Source organism: Gekko japonicus, unplaced genomic scaffold (genome assembly GCF_001447785.1).
Source record: "Gekko japonicus isolate JY-2015 unplaced genomic scaffold, Gekko_japonicus_V1.1 scaffold65, whole genome shotgun sequence".
Taxonomy (NCBI): domain Eukaryota; kingdom Metazoa; phylum Chordata; class Lepidosauria; order Squamata; family Gekkonidae; genus Gekko; species Gekko japonicus.
This window is the reverse complement of record NW_015165832.1, coordinates 1,520,402-1,534,868: the sequence shown is the minus strand read 5'-3', so window position 1 is coordinate 1,534,868 and position 14,467 is coordinate 1,520,402. Positions and strand designations below refer to the sequence as shown.

The following is a 14,467-nucleotide window of genomic DNA, read 5'->3' as shown; positions in this document are numbered from 1 at the left end:
TAGTTACATATTTAATTGGAAACACATTTTTAAAAACTCATTAATATAGAGCTCTCCGGTGCAAACTAGTTTCTGATACACACTAAGTGGTATTCTTTTTATAAAGTCAGTAACTGATACAAAATATGGTGGTGCAGTGGCATAAAACTATTGCTTTAGTAATGTTGGAAAGCAAGAAATAATCAGTTTAAAGAAAATACTGGAATCCATCCTGTAAAAACACTGAATGTCAATAGTGCTTATAGAACTAATTAGCTAAAGCTGCAATCCTGGACCCATTCACACACCCTTATTTTAAACTGGAAATACTGGTATAAGATAAGTGAAAAGGGCAAAAGAAATAATGGATATTTCCAAAACATTCAACAACTGGTCCAAAAATAGTCAGTACCCTTTGGCAGAAATCCAGGTAGCAGTTGGCAGTTATAATGGGACTTTCTCTGAGAGAGAAAAGGGGCAAGTTGCCAGACACTGTTGGTCCTCTGGCTGGTAGACAGGGCCAGACTTTCCTGCCTCGCATTCCGGATTGATGTCAATGAGATTTAAATACAGTTGGATTTAAACTGACATTAGGGAGGGTTGTAAATAAAAGTGTTAAGATTCTCTCCTTCCAACCCCCCTTTTTCTTTCACATCCCCTGCTCCAGTACAAATCCCACAAAAGTTTAGGTACAGAATTTTTTTATCGTCAGTATGACTTGCACAGTTACTTACACAGTTCCCACCTTTTATCCTCAGAGCAACCCTGTGAAGCAGGCTAGTCTGAGACTACATGATTGGCACAATCTCCCCAATCAGATCAGTCCTCCCAGCCAGACCCACTCACCAGTACACAGACCTATAAGAAGGGAGGGACAAAAAGCTACCCTTTCCCTCCCCCCAACTCCCATTAGGCTAGATTTTAGAATTCTTCCTTGGTATGGCTGCCACCAACCCTGGATAGTTCACCTTTTCACTTGCTGGAGGCTCACCTCCGCTATCCAGCAACTGCCCAGAGGTACAGCTGCTCAGTAGTGTTGGGGTGAGCAGCCTTGGGCATGGGTGAAGAATCCAGTCAATGCTTCTTAACTAAACAGCTTTATTACTATGAGGCACAGCTCAAAAAGTAATATACAAGACAGTACAAACATGCAGGTTACAAAATTAACAGAACATGAAAAAGGTTGCTGGCTAAGTGTGACATGGTTCTTGAGCATCTTACCCAGCCTCAGCTGGAAGCTAGCTGTTGGGTGCATGGCATGCACGCAGGCACCAAAAGAGCAACATTCTGTCTTTCACATTCCAGACTGCACCATCTCTAACAGGTGAACATGACTCCCCCTCCTTTCTCAGCTACATGAACTGCACACAAAAAGACGCCTCTTTTTCACACACACCCCATATGTGTGCTCAGAGGGCAGTAACCAGTCTGGATACCAGGTTCTGGAGCCCAAGCCCACTAGAACCAGTTCTCTCCAACTGAGAGGTGTTAGCACATTTTATTTATTTATTTATTTATTCCAATTTCTTAACCACCCTTCCCTGCTTACGTCAGTTTTCTTTCTGGGTTGTATGACCAATTTTATCCAGTCTTTGCCAGGATTTGGGGCTCCATCTCACTCGTCTGTCTTCATAACTGTCAAGCTCCATCTGGCCATCGGCCTCTCATCCATAACAATGTCATACTAAAGGTAAAGGTAAAGGTTCCCTTGCTCGAAAGCCCGTTGAATCCGACTCTAGGGTTGCGGTGCTCATCTCCGTTTCAAAGTCGAAGAGCCAGCGCTGTCCGAAGACGTTTCCGTGGTCATGTGGCCGGCATGACTAAACACCAAGGCGCACGGAACGCTGTTACCTTCCCACAGAAGTGGTACCTATTTATCTACTTGCAATTTCTTGCTTTCGAACTGCTAGGTTGGCAGGAACTGGAACTAGAGACGGGAGCTCACTCCGTCTTGCGGCACCCGGGTCTTGAACTGCTGAACTACTGACCTTTCACAGCCTGCAGTTCAGCGTCTTAACCACTTGAGCCACCACAGCTCCTCAATGTCATACTAGCAGCTTACAAAATAACTGGTCCTACATATTGTGCCGGTCACACTCTTGATCTGGTATTTTGTTCTGGGTGGAATGAATGCAGTCAGAGGGTGAAGGATTTGACAATGGTTCCTTTATCATAGTAGATCACTATTTGCTCATGTTTAGACAGGGATACCAAGACAGTACAGGGGTGGGAGATCTATTAAAATGATCTGCTCAACAGAAATAGATGGAACTTTCTGACAGCTTTGTGGGATTTCCTGTTGATATGGCTGGTGCTTCTGTCAATGCACTGGTTGAACTCTGGAATGAGAAAATGACCAAGGGGGTTGACACAATTGTTCCAAGGCACTCTATCTGAAGTGTCAGAGCCGAGGTAGCACTTGGTTTACAGAGGGGCTGTGGGCAATTAAAAGATGAAACAGCTAGGACAAAGACATGGCTGAAAGATCTTTTTAAGCATACTCCAAAGCAAGGGTGGCAGCAAAAAACCAACACTTTTCTACCACCATCACGTCTGTACAGTGCAGATCAGTGGAGTTGTTCTGGAAGGTCAGATCAGGCACACAGGAGGAGTTGGACTGCTCAGTGCCCACTGTGACCCTTTTGGCTCAACACTTTTTAGATAAAATCGCATCCAGTTCCTACTTGGACTCTACATTTAGGAGGGATAGCGTCAGATGGTGTCAGGATGACAACTAGCTGTTTGAGATACTTTTCAGTTTATTCAGTTTTAGGATGTGGGCAGGATCCTTGGAAGTTTGAGGCCTACCACCTACTTGTATAACCCTTGCTATTCTTGGCTACTTAAATCTGCCATGGGAAGTGGTGGCTGAGTTGGTCTGAGAGGTAGTGAATGCCTCTTTTAGAGAGGGGGTGGTCACCCCATACGTGAAACATGCTGTGGTGTATTCACTTATAAGGAAGCCTACTCTGGACTCAAGTAGGGCTGCCAAGTGGGGGCGGGGAACGGGTAAACCCCCGCTTTGAAGGCTCGATTTCCGCCGCCGTGGAATTGGGCCCCGGGGGGAAGTCTGCCCCCCAAAGCGCAGCGTGGCTGCGTCACTGTGTCACGTTGGGGGCGTGGCCCCGATCGTCGGGGGGAAAACTCTATGGTTTTCCCTTCGACGATTGTGGTCACGCCCTCGTGAGCGACGTAGCACATCACTTGCTGTGACGTGCTGGCGGCACGCGCGCGCTTCGCGCGCATTCATCACCGGAGAGCTCCCGGAGCCCAGCAAGGCTCCCCCGCCGCCAAGGTAAGTAGACTTGGCAACCCTAGACTCAAGAGATCGATTGGGACTATTGACTAGTCCCAAATGTTCCATTCATGAATAAGGTGATTGAACAGGTGGTGGCTTGAGAACATCACACTTTCTTGAATAAAATGAATTGTCTAGATCTTTTCCACTCTGATTTTAGGCCTGGTTATATGACTGAAACAGCCTTAGTTACCCTGATGGATGACTTGTGCTGGGAGAGAGACAGAGGAAGTGCAACTCTGTTGATTCTCCTGGACCTCTCAGTGGGCACTGTTACCATTGATCATGGTATCCTCTGGACTGCCATTCTGGGCTGGGATTAGGAGGCATAGTACTCCTACCAGGAGAGTATCTTTCAGAAGTTAGTGCTCGGGGATTGCTGCTCAGCTCCTTGGCCTATGGGGTCCTGTAAGGCCCCATCTTGTCCCCTATGCTCTTTAACATCTACACGAAACTGCTGGGTGAAGTCATCCAGAGATTTTGACTTGGTTGTCACCAATACGGGAATGATGCTCAGCTCTATCTCATGCTTCCAGCTTGAAGGAATGAGAGACTAATGTTCTGTGGAAGAGTACATGATTTTAATGTATAAGGTCCATGATTCCAATGTCACAAGTAACTTAGAAGACTTTAAGATCACTTCACTTCACTGAGATCCATTAGTCAACAATTATTCTGGTCTAAGGACGGGTTTATAGCTACTTCTTAAGGGAGCAGGAAACTAGAAGGAACCTTCCAAAACACATGTTTTCTTCCTCCCTCTGATTTCAATAAACCCTGAACTACCCTTTACAATGACAGCATGACTCTACCTAGCTTGCTCAACTATCTCATACAAAACTCAGCCCTATGGATGTACATAGAACTTCTCTAAATTCAATCACGCTGTACAGGAAAAAATGGATAATGTAATTAGTTAATTTTCTGTCCCTCAAAATTAAAAAAAAATCATGACTCAAGTAGTGAAAACAAACAAACAGGACCACAATAGTGGCTCCAAGACAGAAACACTCTGATTAAATTTGTTTGTATGGCATTTAGGACTAGGACCTTATACTGTAGTTGAGCCAGTGCTACAATGAAGTACCAAAGCGGGGGAGGGGGGGAAGTATTGGTAACATGTTCAAATCCTAATCTGTGTGTGTGTGTGTTAGGGTTGATCACTCTGGCTTGGGAAATTTCTGGAGATCTGGGACAGAAGCCTGGGGAGTTTGGGAGAGAGAAGAGAGCTCAGAGGGGATGTGATTCCATAACTGTCTTCCAAAACTGCCATTTAATCCAGGGCAATTGATCTTTGTAGTCTGGAGATCAGTTGTAATTCAAGGAGAATTCTAGGCCCCATCTGGAGGATAGAAATCTTAATGTGAGTGTGTGTGTGTGTGATTAAATTACTTAGCCACATAATGGCCCCAGTCACAAGGCAAAGTTGCTGCGGGAGAGACATGGGAGTCCCGCAGATTTTCCGGGCGTGATCACACCCCAACATCTGGGAATTGCAGTGCTCCCGTGGCGAACCCATGGCTCCCCGCCGAAGGTACAGAGTCAAAAACTAGTACCTACGAGGTACTAGTTTCCGGAAACCACGAGGCAAGGGCGAGCGTCTGACCGCGTTTCCGGTGGACTGTCATGGCATCCGGTGGCTGCTGATGTTCCATCGCAACCAAGGGGATTTCCCCCCCAAGTCTCTGCAGGATGCGGAAAAGCGCCCAACGGCGCATGCGCACAAACAGGAAGCGGCATTTGCCACAGGAGTAGCGCGGCGCAAGTGCCGGTTTGAACACGCCATGCTGCTTCTTTGCCGTGCTGCGGACTAGCCATCTGATCTGCACCTGACGTCTACCCACGGGACCTCGAAAGGACTTCTGATCGGGCTGCCGCGTGTTATTTTCCTCCGGGGCAATTAGCCACGCCTCCCCCCCGCATTTTCCAGCCCGTGTGCCAATATTAGGTTTTAACTGACAGTGCTATATTAGAGATGCTCGGGATTGAAGTATGTAAATCCCCTTCAGTGTTGTTAGATGATTTTTTAAAAAATAGTAATTCACATATACTCCCCACAGAAGCTTTGAAACTGAACTACAAGGCTTGTTGTAGGTGAAGCAAAGGATATGAGTGACAACACTAAAGTCCATTAACTTCTTCCAAAATACTGTTTGGCTAACCATTTGCAAATTATTTGGTATGGATTTTCAGTGACCTCCTCTCGAGCAACAGGAGGCTAGAATTAAAGTCTAATCCTAATTGATTCATATACAGAATGTTAAACTGAAGGCTGCAGTTGAGTAAGTCCTAAGGAGAATACAAAAGTAAATAATGTAATATGAAGGACAGTATCTGCTGCTATTGGGCTGGGGACAAGTGTCTATTTATAGCCCCCCTCCATAGCAGAGGAATGAGTGGATGATCCTAGTAATTAACAACTTCAAAATTAATATAGACCCTGTACTTGATTGCTTGCATTTCCCAAGACATTGATCATCCAGCTGTGCAGACTGCTGCTATAAAATATGCAACACAGAAATAATTTAGGATAGAAATTTAAATTATTTGGTACTGAATAGCAATAGTGCATTTCGTCCTTTATGCCCCTCCCCCATACATACGCACAGACACACAGTCTCCAGCCTTAAATGAATATAAAAGCATAAGCTGTTACGAAAGCTTCGGAGACTTCATTGTGATTTGCAAGCCTGAAATAATTTCAGATTGCAGTATAAGGATGCTTTGAGACATCACTGCCAATGCCAGCCCTCACGGCAACCTGGGTCCATCTGACCTGAGTTGCTGCCAACACAGCAGCATAGAATGAGGTGGTGAAAACAGCAGCCCATACTGTATCAGCCTATTCCTTTTTTTAGACTACAGCTGACCTGGAAACAAGCTTGGTCAGCTAGAGCTGACAGGGAAGACGAGATTGACATGATAAGAAGCATTATATTTATATACCCCTCCTCATCTTATGTTAACAGCAGCACAAGCGAGCTGGATCCATGTTGCTATGGGGGCTCTGAAGAACACTGCAAATAAAATTAGCACTGTATGCATTGGTCTCTAATATCACAAAAACGCATCTTCTTCTTATACATATGATGGGGAAGGAAAAAGAGCATGCACAAATTCTATTATGCATATTTTTCCAAATGCTGTGTGTTCTTCAGACTATTGCCATATCTAAAACACTACAAAAGCATTACTGAAAGTGGAGAAAGAAAAGATGACTACTGCTGTTTATTTTATAGTAAGTGCTACTTGCATCATTTTACATGCATTATAGGAACAACTCTAATGTGACAAGTTCAGGTATATTATCTCTGAACACAAAAAGTATATAAAATCCCCTCCCCAAAATGTTATTGTTTACTTTAAGAAGTGAACGGAGACAAAATATAACTGAAATAACATTTAATTTGTCAAGAATGACACATAAATCAATAGATTCAGGTAGATAGCTGTGTTAGTCTGTAGTATTAGAATGGAACAGAACAAGCGGGGGACTTGCAAGGACTATGGGGAGCACTGCATTTCTCCCTCTCCCACTATTTCTTCTTTCCCTTCATTGAAAGCCCTCATATCATCACCCCTTTCCTTGCTTAAGAACATAAGAGAAGCCAATGTTGGATCAGGCCAATGGCCCATCCAGTCCAACACTGTCACGTAGTGGCCAAAAATACCAAGAGATCTGCCAGTGGGGCCAGGACACTAAAAGCCCTCCCACTGTTGTTCCCCCTCAGCCCCAGACTGAGAATTCCTATCTATACCTTGTGGCTAATAGCCACTGATGGAACTCTGGTCCATATGTTTATCCAATTCCCTCTTGAAGCCAACCATACTTGTAGCTGCCACCTCCTGTGGCAGTGAATTTCATGTGTTAATCACTCTTTGGGTGCGTTCAGATGGGGGCTTTACAACAGAATAGGTGCCGGTTCCAACCGGTGTACTTACCGGCGTTCACACGGCGAACATCTGCCTCCGGTCCCTAACCGTTGTAAAGCCCTTTACACCATTGCACTCTGCCACTAGGTCCCCAAGTGGTGGTATCCTGAGTGCAATGGTTGTAAACGCTGTACCTCGCCGTCTGATCGCTCTCCAACGTTGCACAGCCACTTCAGTTCGGAAGCCTGAGGCTTCCGATTTTCGCCCACCATTTTTTTTAAAGGACGGCGATATGCGCTTGGGCGAAGCTTCGCCCTGCCGTTTGTTTAAAAAAAAAATAGAAAAGGGCCTTACTGTAGCGTTTCGGAGGCGTCCGGGACCTCAGAGACGCTACTGTGGTCTTTAAACTTTAAAGGTAAGTCTTTACCCTTAAAGTTTAAATGTACGACAGGGTTCTTTGCACATGCGCGAAGATCGCCATTCTATGGATGGCTGCCTATGCGCATGCGCAAACTAAGTAAAAAAAAACCCCGACGACGAGTGTGGATGGGCGTATTGCGATGGGCTGCGCAGACAGGAGGTGAGTGTGATCACGTTTCAGCCGGCATAAACTGCACCGGTTCCAACCGGTACAGTTTATGCCGGCTGAAACGGCGTGTCTGAATGCACCCTTTGGGTGAAGAAGTACTTCCTTGTATCTATTCTAACCCAACTGCTTAGCAATTTCATTGAGTGCCCACGAGTTCTTGTACTGTAAGAAAGGGAGAAAAGTACTTCTTTCTTCTACCTGCTCTATCCCATGTATAATCTTGTAAACTTCGATCATGTCACCCATCATTTCTCCAAGTTAAAGAGCCCCAAGCGCTTTAACCTTTCTTCATGGTCATACAAGGGCCCCACTGCCTCCCTGGCTGGTTTCCTGCTTCTAATGTATTTGAAGAAAGTTTTATTGTTGGTCTTTATGTTTTTTGCAGTATGTTCCTCATATTCCATTTTTGCCTACCTGATCACAGACTTGCATTTTATTTGCCACAGCCTGTGATCAACCTCACTGAGACTAGCTTTCCACCACTTAAAGGAATCCTTCTTACCTTCTCTCCTTTCCATCCATCCACAAACCTAGCTATTATTTTCCCTTCATCTCCAGCTATAGTATTCATTCTCACAACATTCATCCTCGCAACAACCCAGTGAAGTAAATTAGACTGAGAATGTGTGGCTGAACTACCATCATCCATTGAGGTTCCACGGCAGACTGGGGATTCAAACCTGGGTTTCCCAAATCATATAACCAATACATTTTACTGGCTTTTGTGTAGTAGCTGCTATTGACTAGTAGCAAGCAATGCTCTCTCTAAGCTGTGGAGGCTTGTGAGCTTTTGGCATTAACGTTGTGAGTGAGCAGTTTGGCTGTTGCATAAATTAGTTTGCTCTGGAGCCTTCCTTCCTGAGCTAAAACAAAACTGTATATGCTAGAGGCTAAAAAACTGTGAGTTAGCTCACACTAACTCAGCTTAGAGGGAACACTGGTAGCAAGCCTGGGTCATGCACACTAACTGTCAGGCAAGGCGGGATAGAAATAAAACTAACTAACTAACTAACTAAATAAATAAATAAATAAATAATTCCAATGACATGAAGTCATCTGGAAGCAGCTGCCTAATAAGTACTCTCTTAAAGGCCAAACCAGGCCTGGAAAGGGCTCTGCCCATTCTCCTTGCCTTTTACTGACAGAAACCCAGGCTTAAATGCTGACAGTACTGTTGTGGTTGATTAGCAATGGCCATTGAGGCATTTTTTGTTTCTTAAAGTTACAAGCACTGCTTTTATTATTTTGGGGGTTAACACTCCATCCTTTTTTCCAGATTTTTCTGAAAATGGGACTTTTCTCAAATTTGTAGAACAATCTGTTCATGGCCTCAATCTTTGGATTTGAGATATTGATAATAGAATAGAATAGAATAGAATAGAATAGAATAGAATAGAATAGAATCACAAAAGCTATTACCCTGGAAAATTTTGTTGGTCTTTAAGGTGCTACTGGCCTCAAATTATGTTTCATAATTCAGGCAAGATCTTAAAAAGAACATTTTATAAATAAATATAAAATAACGGTTTAATAAATAAAACAAAATATTGTGAAATGTCCAGAAAACAGGACATGGTATCATTGAGATATCCTTCTCGCTCTGGTAAAGGGGACCTATATGACTTATCCTTTTACCTTTTACCTCAGGAGCCCAAACCTTTCCTGACAGATATAAAGAATGGCACCGATAGCGTGGTTTTAAATAAAACTAGAAATGAGGCCCGTTGTGGAAATAAATACAACGGGAGCTAGAAAGAGGCTCTGGGAGAGTGCTCTGGCTTTGGGCAAACAGTGTCAGTCTGCTTTTAAAACATGAACCTGGGACCTGCACACCACCAGAATACAGCAGGTTCCATATGCAACTGACATTCCAACTGCCTTGCGGGGGGGGGAGTTTGAGGTGTGGAATGGAGTGAAGTCCAATCAGCTTCCATATGCAAAAGACCAGGTTGCCGCAGCAGTTGTGGTGTGGGCGGGACCCGGGCTTTGCCTTCTGATTGGTGGCGATATATGCTGAGGAGCAGTGCCATCAGCCATACACTAAGGGAGTGCATTTTAGAATTAGAACTTTGGCACCCACTATTCAATTATATATAAGGAGAGATAAGAAGAAAGATTTATTCTTTCTAAAAGACAGGGAAATGGGAAAATAGTTTTAAAGGTTTGATATGAACCAAACAGTTGGCAACCCAAAAGTTCCCAATATGAACATTATTAACACTGTTGAAGGCTTCTTAAAATTCAGCCAGAAATAATATAAACAATAAACAATAAACCCTATAAGATATTTCTTTAAAATAGGCAGGCAGTTGTAATGATAGAGACATATACAATGACTAAACCAGGGTTCCCATGACTGGACACCCTTCTAAATACTGTGAGAGACGTTATAATGTTGTTTGGCTGGTTCAAAAATATTTTTCCCCACATACACACTCTCAGGGTGCATTCAGATGCACTGTTTCAGCTGGCATAAACTGCTCCGGTTGGAACTGGAGCAGTTTGATCTGGAAGAAACGCGATCACACTCACCTCCTGACTGCGCAGCACATCGCGATATGCCCATTCACAAGTCGGCGGGTTTTAAAATTTTTTTTTTACATTTTGTGCATGCGCATAGGCAGCCATCCACAGAGTTGAGATCTTCACACAGGCGCAAAACACCCCATCCCGAAAAGCGTGCTCTGAAGCGAAGACGTCCCTTTAAATTTTTACTCTGAAACTGGCCTCCGTGAAGTCCCGAACTCGTCTAAAGCCTTACACTAGGCACATTTTAAAAATTATTATTATGAACGACAGGGCAAAGCTTTGCCCAAGCGCACATCGCCTACTAAAAAAAAAGTGGAAAACTCGGGCTTCTGAACGGAAGTGGCTAGACACCGGCAGAGAGCAATCAGACGGGGATAATGCGGCTGGAACTGGTGCACTCAGGATACCACCACTTGGGGACCTAGTAGCAGAATACAACGGTTTAAAGGCTGTTTGCAACAGTTAGGGATGGAAGGCAGATGTTCGCTGTGTGATCGCCCGTAAGTACACCGATTCTAACCGGCATCTATACCGGCTTAAATGCCCGTCTGAACGCACCTGCCTCAGTGAAGTCTGACTGGACTCTGAATCCCAACTAGTCCCTCCTTAGACTTTTCTCCCTTAAGCACCCTAAGGAAACTAGAAATGATATACACCTGAGGGTCCTTTCACTGACCACTCACTCTCAAGTACCGTTTCCTCCCCCCTCCGTGCTGGAGATCTGTCTGTTCCTAGGACTTTCCCCTGGATAACCGAATTACAGTCCTTCCCTGTATGTGTTGGTGTTTTCCTTTTTAAACAGAGGTCTGTCCTTTGACTCTGGCAAAACCCCTCAGCAGAGTCTCATCTGTCCCTCTGCTCTGTGACACCCTGTCACTGTGCCACAGACTGAGTTTTCTCTCAGAAGGAAGCCACTAAAAGCCCCTTTTCAATAATAACTCTCTCTCAGAACTGAGCTCTTCAAACTGTCAGCTCTCTCTCCAAGCCTGCAGACCTCAACTGTCTAACTGTCCAGAACTTTCCCCCCCTCCCAGCTCCCTGCTGGATGCATTCTGTTGTCATGGAGGCGGCTCACCTATCAGAGTGAGCCTCTGCCACTGCCTGCACTCAGACTGTTTTTACTTAGTTCATCACAGTATCCCATTCCTGTTTCAGAGTATAAGCTTTTGTGAGTCAAACACGATAACAAAAATGGCACAAAAATAATTAGTGTAATGTTACGGTATTTGTAGCTTTCTACTGAATGTATAGGGAGCTGCGGTGGCTCAAGTGGTTAAGACACTGAACTGCAGGCTGTGGAAGGTCAGTAGTTCAGCGGTTCAAGACCGGGGTGCCGCAAGACAGGGTGAGCTCCTGTCTCTAGTTCCAGCTCCTGCCAACCTAGCAGTTCAAAAGCAAGAAATTGCAAGTAGATAAATAGGGACCACTTCGGTGGGAAGGTAACAGCGTTCCGTGCTCCTTGGTGTTTAGTCATGCCGGCCACATGACCACGGAAACGTCTTCGGACAGCGCTGGCTCTTCGGCTTTGAAACGGAGATGAGCACCGCAACCCTAGAGTCGGATTCGACTGGCTTTCGAGCAAGGGAACCTTTACCTTTACCTTTACTGAATGTATACACAAACGTTAATGTATCTCTTAAGTATAGCAGAAATCAAGACTCTAGCAATGCTACCCTAAGCAGAGTTACACTCTTCTGTCCATTGAAGTTAACAGGCTTAGAAGGGTAAAACTCTGCTTAGTATTAAATAATTAGTCTGTATATGACCAACAACTTGCTCAGACAACTGGGAGAGAAGCAAACTCTCTTGCATCACCTGATCTCAGCTTAGCTGGTACTCTCCATGTTACCTTGTAGTCATCTGCATTGATAGTGATAGTGCAAAGAACAGTCCAGCAGCTCCCTCCTCTGTCAAGCCTCATGGCTGTGAGACAGTAAGCTGCCTGAGTTCTTAGTATTACCTTTCTATAATAACAATCACATATATATATACTTAGAACCTATTGTTCTCTTCAATAAGCCCCAATGCTCTGTTCTCTTTCATTCATGTTCAGGTTGTTATGCCAATCAGTTTGGTCATTCTCTGAGAATAAGCATGCACAATGAAATGTGAGACCTGTAGGTACAAGTGGAGAACAAGAAGTCATGAGAGTTAGAGGCTGAGAAACCTTCACTGTTATTTTTGCAGATATTTTTGTGTTATTGAAAAGTGACATTGTTATCTAAAGTGGTTATGCAATTTTTATACAGACAAGATCTTCCCCCATGTTTGCAGACTAGCCTTGGTGTACATTGTTCCTCATTCTTTTAACAATAAAATTTACTTCCAGAAATGCATGTGCGTCTATCTTTTCCCTAGTAAAAAGAAACATGGTAGGGGGAGGCTGTTACAGATCAGGGGAAATTGCTTAATTCCACATGACTCCTATTCCAGTATTTGACTGTGATAATTAATCTAGTTCTGCACAGTGGGCTTTGACTGAATGACTTGTGTTCACCATCGGTTCCAATTCAAAGCACCATTTAGATGGATGAAAATGCTGGATTTTTGCACAATAAACCCTTTCTTCTTTTTTTTCACAGACACATCAAAAACTTTGGATAATTCTTCACAACTGTGGATGTTTATTACATCCCTAATCAGAACTTATTAGACCACCTGAACCACAACACCTGCACTGCCCTTTCATTTCACTTCCAGTTACAATCAAAGTTGCTGTTGTTGATTTTAATGTTCTGTTCTGGGAAATTCCATGTGAGGGTTCTCCTTTGTGGGCCCCACCTGCTGGTTCTCTGCCGTCATGCTGCATTTCCCTGAAAGGATTTCCCTGGCCTCATACTGTGCTGAGTTGGGTTCACCCTTGTCCTCTCTCCTCAACCTTAGTCTAGTAAGGTTGAGGAGAGAGGACAAGGGTGAACCCAACTCAAAACCCCCTCCACAAAAGGGAGGTTCCTCCAGCCAACTTCCTCACTGGTCATCAGGGAACCTCCCATTTAAAGGAGTGTCTTTGCCTCCTACTAATCCCCCTGGATCCAATCCCCAGGTGGGGGTAGGGCCCTGGCCCCACCCCCTGCCACCAGGTGCCTATCTGTCCTGGGGATAGAGCTTGCCCCTTCTCACAAGTCCACCCCCCACCAGGGAGGCTATGCACTTTCTGCTATCACCAGGAGGGTCACTATGGCTGCTGCAACTCCCAACCTCCCAAGACAGGGCTGGAGTCTGTCTTCAGCTTGTGCTGTGCCTCCCCTCCCACTATGGCTGGCTGCAGGGTGGTGGAGTCCAGGCCTGGCACTCCAGTATAGCTGTTATAGGGTTCGTTATTAACAAAACACACAGCTGGATGCCAAGCTGCAGAACATACATTAAAGGTAAAGGTAAAGGTTCCCTTGCTCGAAAGCCAGTCGAATCCGACTCTAGGGTTGCAGTGCTCATCTCCGTTTCAAAGCTGAAGAGCCAGCGCTGTCCGAAGACGTTTCTGCGGTCATGTGGCCGGCATGACTACACACCAAGGCGCACGGAACGCTGTTACCTTCCCACTGAAGTGGTACCTATTTATCTACTCGCAATTTCTTGCTTTTGAACTGCTAGGTTGGCAGAAGCTGGAACTAGAGACGGGAGCTCACTCCATCATGCGGCACCCAGGTCTTGAACTGCTGAACTACTGACCTTCCACAGCCTGCAGTTCAGCATCTTAACCACTTGAGCCACCGCAGCTTACAATGAATCTATTATGCGTAAAAGATCTAGAGGAATTTATAGATCAGGACTACCAAAGCCACCTCTGCCTTATAATCAGGTTGAAAATAGTATTGCTATGGGCAGGCTATGGTATAGAATTGCCAGATTGTGCCTGGTAACCAGCAGAAGGGTTGGGGGTAGGGAAATGGGGCAGCACAACATTGGTTGCACCACTACATCACTTCTCCATCACCTAAAAGTGATGGAGGCGCTCTAGGAATCACTGGAAACTCTATGATAAAACTATATAGTTTCCAGTGACTACTAGCGCTACTGTACATACATTACTCTTGTTTTTTCCCTGGAAGGGACACAGTGATGCAGAAGATATCACCATTTTTTCCCTTCATTTTTCTGCCACTACTTAGAGTGATGGCAGGCAAACAGAGCTGCTAGCAGGAGCCTTCCTACTATAGCGGGAGGCCTGGCTGCCTAGTGTAATTATGCCCCATCTCCAGGTC

The 14,467-nt window shown here is 44.8% G+C and overlaps 1 protein-coding gene across 1 annotated transcript in view; it reads right to left on the bottom strand.

Moving 5' to 3' along the window:
• The window catches only part of SHANK2 (SH3 and multiple ankyrin repeat domains 2), a 512,140-nt gene that overhangs the window by 239,609 nt on the left and 258,064 nt on the right, over window positions 1-14,467 (bottom strand). The gene's annotated exons all lie outside the window — the stretch shown is intronic.